Genomic DNA, 16108 nt, shown 5'->3' with positions numbered 1-16108 from the left:
ACTGCTGTTTATAGTAACCAAATGAAGCCATTGTTACTCTACCCAGTACACGCTGGTTATTTCCACTGAGAAGACAATTGTTTATACCACTGCTGGTTATAGAAAAAACCAAACGAATCCATTATTACTCTACTCAGTACACGCTGGTTATTTCCAATGAGAAGACAATTGTTTATACCACTGCTGGTTATAGAAAAAAAACAAATGAATCATTGATACTCTACCCAGTACAGGCTGGTTATTGCCACTGAGAATACAATTGTTTATACCACTGCTGGTTATAGTAACCAAATGAAGCCATTGTTACTCTACCCAATACACGCTGGTTACTGCCACTGAGAAGACAATTGTTTATACAACTGCTGGTTATAGTAACCAAATGTAGCTATTGTTACTCTACCCAGTACAGGCTGGTTATTGCCACTGAGAAGACAACTGTTTATACCACTGCTGGTTATAGTAACCAAATGAAGCCATTGTTACTCTACCCAGTACACGCTAATTATTGCCACTGAGAAGACAATTGTTTATACCACTGCTGGTTATAGAAACAACCAAATGAATCCATTGTTACTCTACCCAGTTCAGACTGGTTATTTCCACTGAGAAGACAATTGTTTATACCACTGCTGGTTATAGTAACCAAATGAAGCCATTGTTACTCTACCCAGTACAGGCTGGTTATTGCCACTGAGAATACAATTGTTTATACCACTGCTGATTATAGTAACCAACTGAAGCCATTGTTACTCTACCCAGTACAGGTTGGTTATTGCCACTGAGAATACAATTGTTTATACCACTGCTGGTTATAGTAACCAAATGAAGCCATTGTTACTCTACCCAGTACACGCTGGTTACTGCCACTGAGAAGACAATTGTTTATACCACTGCTGGTTATAGTAACAAAATGAAGCCATTGTTACTCTACTCAGTACAGGTTGGTTATTGCCACTGAGAATACAATTGTTTATACCACTTCTGGTCATAGAAACCAAATGTAGCTATTGTTACTCTACCCAGTAAAGGCTGGTTATTGCCACTGAGAAGACAATTGTTTATATACCACTGCTGGTTATAGTAACCAAATGAAGCCATTGTAACTCTACCAAGTACACGCTGGTTATTGCCACTGAGAAGACAATTGTTTATACCACTGCTGGTTATAGAAAAAAACAAATGAATCCATTGCTACTCTACCCGGTACAGGTTGGTTATTGCCACTGAGAAGACAATTGTTTATACCACTTCTGGTTATAGTAACAAAATGAAGCCATTGTTACTCTACCCAGTACAGGATGGTTATTGCCACTGAGAAGACAATTGTTTATACCACTGCTGGTTATAGTAACAAAATGAAGCCATTGCTACTCTACCCAGTACACGCTGGATATTGCCACTGAGAAGACAATTGTTTATACCACTGCTGGTTATAGTAACAAAATGAAGCCATTGTTACTCTACCCAGTACAGGCTGGTTATTGCCACTGAGAATACAATTGTTTATACCACTGCTAGTTATAGTTACCAAATGAAGCCATTGTAACTCTACCAAGTACACGCTGGTTAATGCCACTGAGAAGACAATTGTTTATACCACTGCTGGTTATAGAAAAAAACAAATGAATCCATTGCTACTCTACCCGGTACAGGTTGGTTATTGCCACTGAGAAGACAATTGTTTATACCACTTCTGGTTATAGTAACAAAATGAAGCCATTGTTACTCTACCCAGTACAGGATGGTTATTGCCACTGAGAAGACAATTGTTTATACCACTGCTGGTTATAGTAACAAAATGAAGCCATTGTTACTCTACCCAGTACAGGCTGGTTATTGCCACTGAGAATACAATTGTTTATACCACTGCTGATTATAGTAACCAAATGTAGCTATTGTTACTCTACCCAGTACACGTTGGTTATTGCCACTGAGAAGACAATAGTTTATACCACTGCTGGTTATAGTAACCAAATGTAGCCATTGTTACTCTACTCAGTACAGGTTGGTTATTGCCACTGAGAATACAATTGTTTATACCACTTCTGGTCATAGAAACCAAATGTAGCTATTGTTACTCTACCCAGTAAAGGCTGGTTATTGCCACTGAGAAGACAATTGTTTATATACCACTGCTGGTTATAGTAACCAAATGAAGCCATTGTAACTCTACCCAGTACACGCTGGATATTGCCACTGAGAAGACAATTGTTTATACCACTGCTGGTTATAGTAACAAAATGAAGCCATTGTTACTCTACCCAGTACAGGCTGGTTATTGCCACTGAGAATACAATTGTTTATACCACTGCTAGTTATAGTAACCAAATGAAGCCATTGTTACTCTACCCAGTACACGCTAATTATTGCCACTGAGAAGACAATTGTTTATACCACTGCTGGTTATAGAAACAACCAAATGAATCCATTGTTACTCTACCCAGTTCAGACTGGTTATTTCCACTGAGAAGACAATTGTTTATACCACTGCTGGTAATAGTAACAAAATGAAGCCATTGTTACTCTACCCAGTACAGGCTGGTTATTGCCACTGAGAATACAATTGTTTATACCACTGCTGATTATAGTAACCAACTGAAGCCATTGTTACTCTACCCAGTACAGGTTGGTTATTGCCACTGAGAATACAATTGTTTATACCACTGCTGGTTATAGTAACCAAATGAAGCCATTGTTACTCTACCCAGTACACGCTGGTTACTGCCACTGAGAAGACAATTGTTTATACCACTGCTGGTTATAGTAACAAAATGAAGCCATTGTTACTCTACTCAGTACAGGTTGGTTATTGCCACTGAGAATACAATTGTTTATACCACTTCTGGTCATAGAAACCAAATGTAGCTATTGTTACTCTACCCAGTAATGGCTGGTTATTGCCCTTGAGAAGACAATTGTTTATATACCACTGCTGGTTATAGTAACCAAATGAAGCCATTGTAACTCTACCAAGTACACGCTGGTTATTGCCACTGAGAAGACAATTGTTTATACCACTGCTGGTTATAGAAAAAAACAAATGAATCCATTGCTACTCTACCCGGTACAGGTTGGTTATTGCCACTGAGAAGACAATTGTTTATACCACTTCTGGTTATAGTAACAAAATGAAGCCATTGTTACTCTACCCAGTACAGGATGGTTATTGCCACTGAGAAGACAATTGTTTATACCACTGCTGGTTATAGTAACAAAATGAAGCCATTGCTACTCTACCCAGTACACGCTGGATATTGCCACTGAGAAGACAATTGTTTATACCACTGCTGGTTATAGTAACAAAATGAAGCCATTGTTACTCTACCCAGTACAGGCTGGTTATTGCCACTGAGAATACAATTGTTTATACCACTGCTAGTTATAGTTACCAAATGAAGCCATTGTAACTCTACCAAGTACACGCTGGTTAATGCCACTGAGAAGACAATTGTTTATACCACTGCTGGTTATAGAAAAAAACAAATGAATCCATTGCTACTCTACCCGGTACAGGTTGGTTATTGCCACTGAGAAGACAATTGTTTATACCACTTCTGGTTATAGTAACAAAATGAAGCCATTGTTACTCTACCCAGTACAGGATGGTTATTGCCACTGAGAAGACAATTGTTTATACCACTGCTGGTTATAGTAACACAATGAAGCCATTGTTACTCTACCCAGTACACGCTGGATATTGCCACTGAGAAGACAATTGTTTATACCACTGCTGGTTATAGTAACAAAATGAAGCCATTGTTACTCTACCCAGTACAGGCTGGTTATTGCCACTGAGAATACAATTGTTTATACCACTGCTAGTTATAGTTACCAAATGAAGCCATTGTTACTCTACCCAGTACACGCTGGATATTGCCACTGAGAAGACAATTGTTTATACCACTGCTGGTTAAAGTAACAAAATGAAGCCATTGTTACTCTACCCAGTACAGGCTGGTTATTGCCACTGAGAATACAATTGTTTATACCACTGCTAGTTATAGTAACCAAATGAAGCCATTGTCCCAGTACACGCTGGTTGTTACCACTGAGAAGACAATTGTTTATACCACTGCTGGTTATAGTAACCAAATGAAGCCATTGTTACTCTACCCAGTACACGCTGGATATTGCGACTGAGAATACAATTGTTTATACCACTGCTGGTTATAGTAACCAAATGTAGCTATTGTTACTCTACCCAGTACAGACTGGTTATTGCCACTGAGAAGACAATTGTTTATACCACTGCTGGTTATAGTAACAAAATGAAGCCATTGTTACTCTACCCAGTACACGCTGGTTATTGCCACTGAGAAGACATTTGTTTATACCACTGCTGGTTATAAAAAAAAACCAAATGAATCCATTGTTACTCTACCCAGTACAGGCTGGTTATTGCCACTGAGAAGACAATTGTTTATACCACTGCTGGTTATAGTAACAAAATGAAGCCATTGTTACTCTACCCAGTACAGGCTGGTTATTTCCACTGAGAATACAATTGTTTATACCACTGCTGGTTATAGTAACCAAATGAAGCCATTGTTACTCTACCCAGTACACGCTGGTTATTGCCACTGAGAAGACAATTGTTTATACCACTGCTGGTTATAGTTACCAAATGTAGCTATTGTTACTCTACCCAGTACACGCTGGTTTTTGCCACTGAGAAGACAATAGTTTATACCACTGCTGGTTATAGTTACCAAATGTAGCTATTGTTACTCTACCCAGTAAACGCTGGTTATTGCCACTGAGAAGACAATTGTTTATACCACTGCTGGTTAAGTAACCATATGTAGCTATAGTTACTCTACCCTGTACACGCTGGTTATTGCCACTGAGAAGACAATTGTTTATACCACTGCTGGTTATGGTAACCAAATGAAGCCATTGTTACTCTACCCAGTACACGCTGGTTATTGCCACTGAGAAGACAATTGTTTATACCACTGCTGGTTGTAGTAACCAAATGTAGCTATTGTTACTCTACCCAGTACAGGCTTGTTATTGCCACTGAGAATACAATTGTTCATACCACTGCTGGTTATAGTAACCAAATGTAGCTATTGATACTCTACCCAGTACACGCTGGATATTGCCACTGAGAAGACAATTGTTTGTACCACTGCTGGTTATAGTAACCAAATGAAACCATTGTTACTCTACACTGTACACACTGGTTATTGCCACTGAGAAGACAATTGTTTATACCACTGCTGGTTATAGTAACCAAATGTAGCTATTGTTACTCTACCCAGTACACGCTGGATATTGCCACTGAGAATACAATTGTTTATACCACTGCTGGTTATAGTAACCAAATTTAGCTATTGATACTCTACCCAGTACACGCTGGATATTGCCACTGAGAATACAATTGTTTATACCACTGCTGGTTATAGTAACCAAATGTAGCTATTGATACTCTACCCAGTACACGCTGGATATTGCCACTGAGAATACAATTGTTTATACCACTGCTGGTTATAGTAACCAAATGTAGCTATTGATACTCTACCCAGTACACGCTGGATATTGCCACTGAGAATACAATTGTTTATACCACTGCTGGTTATAGTAACCAAATGTAGCTATTGATACTCTACCCAGTACACGCTGGATATTGCCACTGAGAATACAATTGTTTATACCACTGCTGGTTAGGGCAACAAAATGAAGCCATCTAAGCACCTATTTTTTTTGTTCTATGAAATATTTTTGAGGTTACATGGTTACTGAAGCTAGTAAAACAAGAGTGCACACGCTGAAATGTCTCGCTTTCTATACTTATCATTGATATTATGTTGATAGACCTAAGTATAAAGCTAAGCTTTATTACAACTGATGTACACATGGCAATATCAAAAAAAATTCTAAGCATACAAAGCGGTGCAAAAATTTAATAATGCGAAATGTCCTCATTATTAAGTTGTTATTATTGGTCTATCTTACAAGTCTGGTTCTGAGAAGAGTTACGCCGTGTACTGTAAACATGTTTACATTTGGTTTAATGTACACTAGTTTCACATTAAATTTGTTCACATCTGTACACCTTGTTTAGTTACTTGTACATAAGATTTGATCACACTTGTAAACTATATGTCATTTACATGTTCATTAATAGTTATCCCACAAGGACGTGATGTGTCAGTGTAAGATCACCCCAATGGCCGGAGGCCAGAGGGTGATCTAACACTGACACACCAAGTCCGAGTGGGATAACAATTTTACATCCCAGCTGTTTTAGATTAGACGAAAAACCATTTACAATTCATAAAATCTAGTTTAGAACGCCACAAAACCATTATAATACACTTTATATATTACTATATGATGTATACCCTTTATGACCCCCGAGCACGATGAGTAGATATCAAACAATGTCAACTCACACCACCACTTGCCAATCGGCCCATACTGTATCGCCACTTTATAAAAAAATCGCCTAACTCTTGTTTACCGACTCGCCCTACTTTTGAAAAAGTGTAAAATCAAAATTATTTACGAAAAAGGTTTAAACCCCAATGCATAAAGGTCTGCCAACTCGCCCCCCCCCCTTTCCACTTATAAAAAGATCGTGCTTCCTCTAAGTATGGTAAATTACTGTTAGTACGTATCCAGTCGTCTTGGTTTAGTGGTATGTGTCGTAGCTTGATATGCTAAAAGTCTTGAGTTCGAATCCCAGCATATACACTGGATTTTTTCTACGTCAATTTTGATAGATAGTCTTTCCTAATTAATTTAAAACAGTTATTAAGTGGATTTGACATTCCCGCCAAAATGTTACAGAACAAAGGAAAGCATGCATAACAAAGAAACTCAAACTGGCGAGATCTGGTAGGGGTGATCCGCCTCAGATCACCCCTGTTAGAACAAAGGAGCTGGAATGTAATTACGTAGAACTGAATTCAAATTTTCGGAAAACTTTTCTAGCAATTAGGGAACGACCATTTGACTTAAAAAAAAGGGGGGATGGATTTTTCCACAATTTGATGAAAAAAAAATCGGGTCATACAGATGATTATAGTAAAAAAATAATCTGAATCAAAAGTTTCCCCATACATTATAGTGTTAAATACTATATTGGTATCTTCGAAAAAAAGCTAAACATAAACTTTAGCGCAAGAAGAAATTCTGACTCAGACCACCCCAACCCCTTTTTTTGAAGTAAAGTGGTTGCTCCTTTCAAAAAGTTATTTTTGACAATTTACAGTAGTTTAAAGATGTCTCGATAATGCATAAAAAACGTAGGCTGCATCGGCGTGCTTAATGAGGAAGAAAAAGAATTGCAATGTTAAGTATCACTACATTTCTATCTTTTCTGTTTGTTTCAAATGGTATTTTTTTCTCCAAGGAGTATTTGGCAAAGGGAGGGGGTAATGTTTTTTTTTTTGTATTTCTAATTGTATTTTGGCGGATCTGAGATACTACACAAACGAGCAATTAACCTCACCCTTTTTCAGTAATGCATTTATGGGTGAATCGTTGTTAAGGATGTTTGCTCCTCCACTTTTTGAATTTTTGCCAGATTTTTGGAATCCTCTGGTTTTATACATGTATTAACATTAAAAAAAAATTGCCCACTAACCTCTATTTTTCTTTTCCTATTCTTATTACATATTATTTAAAAAGCCATATTTCAAAATCTTATGAAATCCTTGTTATTTTTTCTTACTTTTTATTTTAACAAAAAAGGTGCCAATGTTAAGTGAACGGAAAACCTAGAGAGAATTATTTCCCGCTAAATTTTCAACGGCTTATATCTCGAAAACAAGCACACGGACCCTCCATTTTTTTCTGCTTTTTTAGTTTCTTTATTAATATACTTTCAATTTATAACAGTCTTTTTAAAAGCTTGTTATTTTTAAACAGAGTAGCGAACATCCTTAAAGTAAAGACCAGTGACAAATACTTCTGTCAATGTGTACGTCCAGTCGATTCGGGAAGACCTTTTCAAATAAATTATATGTTTGGCAATGATGATAGACGCGTCTTGATAAAGGGTTTAATAAGGCTACGTAAAGTGTTTTTATAACCAATAAATATATCAAGTTTAGACAAATATTTCTGTAAAGAACTTATTAATAATTGTTTTAAGTATCAATTTTATATAAAAATCGTTTCTTTTTTAAATACACATAGGAAAATTAAAGTTCTGAATGCCTAGTTGTGTGTACACTTAACCTACACAAGGCCTACATCGGTTATCGACTGCATATACAGTCAGGATTCTACTTCGTCAAACTTATCTCCCCATTACACCAGTTCATTTTCACAATCGTAGAAATGGAAGCCATTGTAGGGATGACGCGCTACAAATTTTGCTCTCGGAAACCGATAAATTTATCCACATTGCACCATTATGATCTTTATAAGTCAGTTGTATTTTAAAAGACAAATGTATCAACTAGCTAATGAGCATCAGTTAATGATCTTGTCTGCATTGATTTAACTTAAAACTATCTGTTGTCAGGTGGAATTTTCATAATTCATAAACATTTAAAAAAAATCTAATTAGATATTTCGTGAAAGGGCAGACTAGATGTTTTTAGTGGTTGAAGACTATAAACGCTAGTTTTCACACACAAAAAATTATAATTTTTCAAAGATATGCATTTTCATCATCCAACTTGAAAGACTGTCGTCAAGTACTTTAATTAAAAAAAATAGCTTTTCGAACACACCTACTCTAGATCTGTATTTGTGATTCATTAGATAGGTATTTCACTTGACCCATATATTTCATCTTTTAGTACTGTGATTTTTTTTATGTAATAAAATCAACTTGTTGCTTTGATATATAAAAATGATAGAATCTGAAGCGAGAAGATGTATGAAATATTTTTGCTTTGTACGATATCAAGACAAAATATTCAACACAAACACGCCCTAACATAAAAAGGTGCACTCGATTTTTCTTTTGATACACTACCCATTTTTTGGATTTTTTTCTCGAGTCACATAATGGAAGGACAGACACGATTGACATGTTTTCCGTCCGTAGTAAATTTTAAAAAAAATCGGAGGTTATGCATTTTCTACATCCAACTTGAAAAATACTCATGTCGTCGACTTGATATCTAATTGTTCTGCTTAACTTTGTACTAAATAAATTGAAAACTTATACAAGTGGTGTTTTTAAAATAAAACACTTCGTAATTGAGAAGAAAATTGTAATTTTGTGTGTTTCTATTAACTTTTTTTTTATAGTAAACATTACAGTAAGCATTAATCGCCTTCTCTAACAAAGAGCTTCGATTCTTTTGTTCTATTTCGACCGGGTTTCTGACTTTCTGACTGTATACATGGTATAGACAAAACATGATTTAAACTACATGTAAACATTGAGGGTTATCAATGGGAACGTAATTTTGTTTAGTTTACGTGTGAGTTACACTTACACAACACCGAGTTTAGGTCAATGTGAACACGGCCTTAGTATCTCATGAGGACGAGGTCATTTTGGATTTTCAGTTGACAGATGTCTTAATCATAATGGTCAACCGTGTTTGATTTTTCATAAAAAGTTTGCACTATTTAGGTCGTGTTCACATTGACCTAAACTCGGTGTTGTGTTAGTGTAACTCACACATAAACTAAACATAATTAATTTCCATTGATAACACTCAATGTTTACATGTAGTTTAAATCATGTTTTGTCTATACCATGTATACATTTCTGATCTGATACACCTTGGTGTTATTACTTGTAAATGTGATTTAATATTACTACATTTATACTTGCTATTTAACCATATAAGGTTATGAGGTGTTCCGAATCATAATTAACAAACCAAGCTTGATTTCATTACTTCTTTATTTACCGACTAATACTAGTAAATGTACAAAAAGTAGCGGCACTAAGTGCGTTTGAATCATAATTCTATTGGATAAGTACGTAACCACTGATTGATAATTAAGTTTGTCGCGTATATATCAATACAACATCAACCCTTTGCAGTCAAAACGTATTATAAAACCCTACATACGATCTTATTTTGGTAAACAAAGCAACTGTAATCAGTGTTTGTCGTTTCTTGATGTGTTACATATTTATTTTTCGTTCATTTTTTGTACATGAATCAGGCCGTTATTTTTTTTTTTAGATTGAAGTGTTCAGCATTAAACATTTCGGGCCTTTTAAAGGTGACTATGCGGTATGGACTTTATTCATTGTTGAAGGTCGTACAGTGACCTAAAGTATTTACTTTCTGTGTTATTATGTCTCCTGTGAAGAGTTGTCTCATTGGCAATAATACCACTTCTTTATTATAACAACCTAATATGTTTTTACTTGCGATAGACAAACCTCGTTGATTGACATATATATCGCTTGTAAAGCAAGATATATTTCCGCATTCTGTAGTTTGTAGGTCATTTTTCAAGTGTCCCCTACCGACGAGGTCGAATGGTACTTTAGGTTTGCACTCTCTCCGTCTGTCTATCCATCCGTGAGTCTGGCAAATCAGTTTTCCACGTTTTTTCTTCGTACTTGAATATATTGAATCCATATTTATATTAAACATGTTGTATAATTTATACCATGATATGAAGTTATTGATCAAGTAATAAGTTAGTTCCAATACAAGGAATTTTTATCCAGTACAGGACTATGTATTGCAATGCAATACTAGCAGAATACTTGTTCTGTTTCTGTATGCCTATTATACTCGATTAACTATTTCTTAGAACCTCATTTTTTGTATTCTGTCATCGTTGTTCCAATATTCATTATTTTGTAAAACCCATGAGAGTTTTGTTATTTGTAGAATGTTCAATAGTATATGCTGCCCTCTACTTGTCTTTCTGGTGCAGTTATTTCCTGCATTTTGTATGGCAAAATATTCAAGTTCATCCTGTCTTGTAACACATGTAACAAAACAGAAAATCCAGAAAAGGTTGTTTCTTTCTATTAATCTTCCTAACTGTATTTTATACACAAATTACACGTCTAGTGTCAATACAAACATCGTTCAAAGGCAAGGAAGCTATACCATTGGTTTTAAGATTTCTTCCATTAACAGAACAACGCGACTAGGAATACCATTGGTTTCAATCTAATGTTTACTTGGGGGAAAACATGACAGGTACCACAAGTGGACCAGAATCTGCTTACTCTTCTAAAACTTATGAGATCACCAATATTTTGATGGAGTTGTTTGTTTCTCAGTCTTATATTTTCTGTATAGAATTGTGTGTACTGTTGTTTTATGTTTCATAATTTTTTTCCTGACTTTCTGAACACAATTGTTTAATGCGCGCTTTGTATCTATTTTCAATTTCGGAATGTGTGCATACTTTTGTAATGCCCTCTTGTTCATAATCAATTTTGTTATTTGTAGAATGTTCAATTGCATATGCTGCCCTCTTCATGTCTTTCTGGTGCAGTTAATTCCTGCATTTTGTATTGCAAAATATTTAAGTTCATTCTGTCTTGTTACACATGTAACAAAAGAAAAAATCCAGAAAAGGTTGTTTCTTTCTATTTAATCTTCCTTACTGTATTTCATACACAAGTTACAAGTCTAGTGTCAATTCAAACATTGTTCAAAGGCAAGGAAGCTATACCATTGGTTTTAAGATTTCTTTCATTAACAGAACAACACGACTAGGAATACCATTGGTTTCAACCTTTGTTTCAATAACAGAACGACAATGAATACCATTGGTTTCAAGCTTGGTTTCATGAACAGAATGACAAGGGATACTATTGGCTTCAACCTTGGTTTCAATAACAGAATGACAAGGGATACCATTGGTTTCAACCTTTGTTTCATTAACAGAACTACAAGAGCTTCTATTGGTTACAACCTTTCTTTCATTAACAGAACAACACGACAAGGGATACCATCGATTTCAACCTTTTTTCATTAACAGAACAAGGGACACCAACCTTTGTTTCAATAACAGAACGACAAGGCATACCATTGTGTTTCATTTAAACAGAATAACCAAGGAGAGTAAATAATACGTTTGTATAAACTTTTCTTTTCACATCAACGCGTTCGACTTATTATCTAATGTTTACTCGGGGGAAAACATGACAGGTACCACTAGTGGACCAGAGTCTGCTTACTCTTCTAAAACTTATGAGATCACCCATTTTTTGGTGGAGTTGTTTGTTTCTCAGTCTTATACTTTTTGTATAGAGTTATGTGTACTGTTGTTTTATGTTTCATCATTTTTTTTCTGATTTTCTGAACACAGTTGTTTAAAACGCCCTTTGTATCTTTTGCAACTATTTTCAATTTCGAATGTGTGCATACTTTTGTTATGCCCTCTTGTTCATAATAAATTGGTTTCAACCTTTGTTTCAATAACAGAACGACAATGAATACCATTGGTTTCAACCTTTGTTTCAATAACAGAACGACAATGAATACCATTGGCTTCAACCTTTGTTTCAATAACAGAATGACAAGGGATTCCATTGGCTTCAACCTTGGTTTCATGAACAGGATGACAAGGGATACCATTGGCTTCAACCTTTGTTTCAATAATAGAATGACAAGGGATTCCATTGGCTTCAATCTTTGTTTCAATAACAGAACAACAAGGGATACCATTGGCGTCAACCTTTGTTTCAATAACAGAACGACAAGTGATACCATTGGCTTCAACCTTTGTTTTAATAACAGAATGACAAGGGATACCATTGGCTTCAACCTTTGTTTCATTAACAGAACGACAAGTGATACCATTGGCTTCAACCTTTGTTTCAATAACAGAACGACAATGAATACCATTGGCTTCAACCTTTGTTTCAATAACAGAATGACAAGGGATACCATTGGCTTCAACCTTTGTTTCAATAACAGAACTTCAGGGGATTTCATCGGTTGCAACCTTTGTTTCATTAACAGAACAACACGACATGGGATACCATCGATTTCAACCTTAGTTTCATTAACAGAACAAGGCACACCAATTTTTGTTTCAATTACAGAACGACAAGGGATACCATTGTGTTTCATTTAAACAGAATAACCAAGGAAAGTAAATGATACGTTTGTATAAACTTTACTTTTCACATCAACGTGTGCGACTTATTATCTATTGTTTACTTGGGGGAAAACATAACAGGTACCACTAGTGGACCATAATCTACTTACTCTTCTAAAACTTATGAGATCACCCATTTTTTTGTGGAGTTGTTTGTTTCTCAGTCTTATACTTTCTGTATAGAATTGTGTGTACTGTTGTTTTATGTTTCATCATTTTTTTTTCTGATTTTCTGAACACAATTGTTTAATGCGCCCTTTGTATCTTTTGCAACTATTTTCAATTTCGGAATGTGTGCATACTTTTGTTATGCCCTCTTGTTCATAATAAATTTTGTTATTTGTAGAATGTTCAATTGTATATGCTGCCCTCTACATGTCTTTCCGGTGCAGTTATTTCCTGCATTTTGTATTGCAAAATATTCAAGTTCATCCTGTTTTGTAACACATGTAACAAAAGAAAAAATCCAGAAAAGGTTGTTTCTTTCTATTTAATCTTCCTTACTGTATTTCATACACAAGTTACAAGTCTAGTGTCAATTCAAACATTGTTCAAAGGCAAGGAAGCTATACCATTGGTTTTAAGATTTCTTTCATTAACAGAACAACACGACTAGGAATACCATTGGTTTCAACCTTTGTTTCAATAACAGAACGACAATGAATACCATTGGTTTCAAGCTTGGTTTCATGAACAGAATGACAAGGGATACTATTGGCTTCAACCTTGGTTTCAATAACAGAATGACAAGGGATACCATTGGTTTCAACCTTTGTTTCATTAACAGAACTACAAGAGCTTCTATTGGTTACAACCTTTCTTTCATTAACAGAACAACACGACAAGGGATACCATCGATTTCAACCTTTTTTCATTAACAGAACAAGGGACACCAACCTTTGTTTCAATAACAGAACGACAAGGCATACCATTGTGTTTCATTTAAACAGAATAACCAAGGAGAGTAAATAATACGTTTGTATAAACTTTTCTTTTCACATCAACGCGTTCGACTTATTATCTAATGTTTACTTGGGGGAAAACATGACAGGTACCACTAGTGGACCAGAGTCTGCTTACTCTTCTAAAACTTATGAGATCACCCATTTTTTGGTGGAGTTGTTTGTTTCTCAGTCTTATACTTTTTGTATAGAGTTATGTGTACTGTTGTTTTATGTTTCATCATTTTTTTTTCCGATTTTCTGAACACAGTTGTTTAAAACGCCCTTTGTATCTTTTGCAACTATTTTCAATTTCGAATGTGTGCATACTTTTGTTATGCCCTCTTGTTCATAATAAATTGGTTTCAACCTTTGTTTCAATAACAGAACGACAATGAATACCATTGGTTTCAACCTTTGTTTCAATAACAGAACGACAATGAATACCATTGGCTTCAACCTTTGTTTCAATAACAGAATGACAAGGGATTCCATTGGCTTCAACCTTGGTTTCATGAACAGGATGACAAGGGATACCATTGGCTTCAACCTTTGTTTCAATAATAGAATGACAAGGGATTCCATTGGCTTCAATCTTTGTTTCAATAACAGAACAACAAGGGATACCATTGGCGTCAACCTTTGTTTCAATAACAGAACGACAAGTGATACCATTGGCTTCAACCTTTGTTTTAATAACAGAATGACAAGGGATACCATTGGCTTCAACCTTTGTTTCATTAACAGAACGACAAGTGATACCATTGGCTTCAACCTTTGTTTCAATAACAGAACGACAATGAATACCATTGGCTTCAACCTTTGTTTCAATAACAGAATGACAAGGGATACCATTGGCTTCAACCTTTGTTTCAATAACAGAACTTCAGGGGATTTCATCGGTTGCAACCTTTGTTTCATTAACAGAACAACACGACATGGGATACCATCGATTTCAACCTTAGTTTCATTAACAGAACAAGGCACACCAATTTTTGTTTCAATTACAGAACGACAAGGGATACCATTGTGTTTCATTTAAACAGAATAACCAAGGAAAGTAAATGATACGTTTGTATAAACTTTACTTTTCACATCAACGTGTGCGACTTATTATCTATTGTTTACTTGGGGGAAAACATAACAGGTACCACTAGTGGACCATAATCTACTTACTCTTCTAAAACTTATGAGATCACCCATTTTTTTGTGGAGTTGTTTGTTTCTCAGTCTTATACTTTCTGTATAGAATTGTGTGTACTGTTGTTTTATGTTTCATCATTTTTTTTTCTGATTTTCTGAACACAATTGTTTAATGCGCCCTTTGTATCTTTTGCAACTATTTTCAATTTCGGAATGTGTGCATACTTTTGTTATGCCCTCTTGTTCATAATAAATTTTGTTATTTGTAGAATGTTCAATTGTATATGCTGCCCTCTACATGTCTTTCCGGTGCAGTTATTTCCTGCATTTTGTATTGCAAAATATTCAAGTTCATCCTGTTTTGTAACACTTGTAACAAAAGAGAAAATCCAGAAAAGGTTGTTTCTTTCTATTTAATCTTCCTTACTGTATTTCATACACAAGTTACACGTCTAGTGTCAATTCAAACATCGTTCAAAGGCAAGGAAGCGATACCATTGGTTTTAAGATTTCTTTCATTAACAGACCAACACGACTAGGAATACCATTGGCTTCAACCTTTGTTTCAATAACAGAACGACAATGAATACCGTTGGTTTCAATAACAGAATGACAAGGGATACCATTGGTTTCATTAACAGAGCGACAAGGGATACCATTGGTTTCAACCTTTGTTTTAATAACAGAACTTCAAGGGATTTCATTGGTTGCAACCTTTGTTTCATTAACAGAACAACACGACAAGGGATACCATCAAATTCAACCTTTGTTTCATTAACAGAACAAGGCACACCAATTTTTGTTTCAATTACAGAACAAGGGATACCATTGTGTTTCAATTAAACAGAATAATCAAGGAAAGTACATGATACGTGTCTATAAACTTTACTTTTCACATCAACGTGTTCGACTTATCATCTAATGTTTACTTGGGGAAAACATGACAGGTACCACTGGTGGACCAGAACCTTCTTACTCTTCTAAAACTTATGAGATCACCAATTTTTTGGTGGAGT

General features: G+C 35.4%; 1 pseudogene; it reads left to right on the top strand.

The window, feature by feature from the left end:
* Positions 1–12046: 12046 nt before the first annotated feature.
* Positions 12047–14752, top strand: LOC143053727 (uncharacterized; annotated as a pseudogene).
* Positions 14753–16108: the final 1356 nt, after the last annotated feature.

The sequence above is a fragment of the Mytilus galloprovincialis genome, chromosome 12 (genome assembly GCF_965363235.1).
Source record: "Mytilus galloprovincialis chromosome 12, xbMytGall1.hap1.1, whole genome shotgun sequence".
Taxonomy (NCBI): domain Eukaryota; kingdom Metazoa; phylum Mollusca; class Bivalvia; order Mytilida; family Mytilidae; genus Mytilus; species Mytilus galloprovincialis.
Note: the sequence above shows the minus strand (reverse complement) of the source record. Positions and strands in the feature narration are given on the sequence as shown.